This window comes from Phytophthora parasitica (genome assembly GCF_000247585.1).
Source record: "Phytophthora parasitica INRA-310 unplaced genomic scaffold supercont2.34, whole genome shotgun sequence".
Classification (NCBI taxonomy): Eukaryota; Oomycota; class Peronosporomycetes; order Peronosporales; family Peronosporaceae; genus Phytophthora; species Phytophthora nicotianae.
Window position 1 is genome coordinate 195,696 of NW_008649020.1, and position 2,134 is coordinate 197,829.

The window sequence follows — 2,134 nt, forward strand, 5'->3', positions numbered from 1 at the left end:
AAATGCTTACACACCACAACAAAATGGTGTCGCCGAGCGACGTATGCGCACGATCGGAACGCGTCCGTGCCCTCTTACTTGATGCAAAGCTACCCAAGACATTTTGGGCTGAATGTGTTAGTCACGTGACTACACTTTTTTACATGACACCCAGTGAAAACACGTACACGTGCAGTCCGAACGAGATGTGGTACAACCTTAAACCAAGTGTTCAGTACCTGACGGTCTTTGCGTGCGCGGCGTACGCCCACATCAATGACATCTACAGGGATAAGCTAGATGCACGAGCAAAACTCTGTCTATACCTCGGTATTTCATGCCACAAAAAGGGGTATCGTCTCATGGACGTTTTGGCACGAGCCATAGTTTACAGCCGTGACGTCGTCTTTCAGGAAGACAGCTTTCCAACCCTTGAGAATATCGGTGGCACACCCGATCCATTGCCGCTACCGGCTCATCTGGCTGGTACTGCCCCGTCTGGTGACAGTCCCTCGTCCAATCCTCGAGCCAGCCAATCCCCAAGAGTCGGACCAAGCAGTTCCCGGAAGGTCGGACCTAACGTCCCACCCCTTATAACACCTGCAGCGACGCCGACTCAGCTGAATGATGCCACTGACAGTGGCGAAATCATTTATTATTTTGTAACGGAGACGCCCTCAACACCTCCAAATCTCCCTGTCAAACGCCCTCGACACGAGGAAGCAGTTAACCTTACAGAGCTTACATCAGCGGGAGATATTCAGGAACATAAAGAACGCACAACTCAAACACTTAGCCTACTTGCTATTCGTATGCACCTGAGCTTAAGTCGTACAAAGCAGCCATGAAGTCTTGCTACGCTAGACAATTGTGTATTGCTGCTGAGTAAGAATTTGCGTCTCTCATGACGAATGAGACGTAGATTCTGGTTCCACCTCCTCATGGCCGCCGTGTTCTTCAAAACGGGTGGGTCATTGTTGGCAAGTACACTGGCGCGGGTGAAATCGACAGATTTAAGGCACGCCTAGTTATTAAAGGCTTCCTGGAGCAGTATGGCATTGACTACAATGAAATCTTTTCCCCTGTTATCAGGATGGAAGTCCATCGGCTCCTCCTGATCATTGCTGCATTGCTAGACTACGAGGTCCATCAGACGGACGTAAAGACAGCTTTCCTAAATGGCTTTCTCTCCGAGGAAATATACATGGCCCAGCCCGAAGGCTTTGCTGCCGCTGGCCAAGAGCATCTTGTCTGCAAGCACTTAAAGAGCATCTTCGGCCTTAAACAAGCGCCTCGCATGTGGTATCAGACACTGTGTGCCTTCCTTGAGAGCCTAGGCTTTCACAAGCTGATCAAAGATAGCTGTGTCTTTATGGCAACTTTTGATGGCCAAGTATGCTACATTGCCGTCTATGTGGACGATCTGCTGATCATAGCACCCACCGTAAGCCTCGTATGCCGTATTAAATCGGCCCTGAAACAGAGATTTTTAATGACAGAATTAGGGGAGGTGAAGTACAATCTCGGCTGGTCCATTGAACGGAACCGTGAATCCCGAACGATATTTATCCACCAACAAAAGTACGCCACAAATGTCCTCGATAAGTATAAACATCTCATTTCGTACCCTACTGCAACGCCCTCCGATCGCAGCATCAAGCTCACGAAAGCCATGGAGCTTCAGACCCAAGAAGAGAGGGGGCAATGAAAGACATTCCATACAGAGAAGTCGTAGGTACCTCATGGTTGGCACTCGCCCCGATCTAGCATGCTACATGCGCGAAGTCAGCCAATTCCTAGTAAACCCTGGAAAGAAACACTGGAAAGCAGTGGTAAGAGGGCTAACATATCTATCTGGCACGACTGACCAAGTCTGCTACTTGGTGGATCAACGTCCGTTGATGCTAGTACCCTAGCTGATCATTTGACAGCCTACACAGACTCTGACTATGCTAATTGCCTGACACTAGAAGGTCAGTTGGCGGATACGTCACAATGATCAGGACAAGTCCCTTCTCATGGCTTTCGAGGAAGCACCATACTGTCGCGCTCTCGACTACAGAGGCCGAGTACATTGCCTTATGCCATTGTATGCAAGAGGTCATCTTCCTCAAACTGCTACTCAAAGAGCTTGGTTTCTTGACAACCAAAGCCA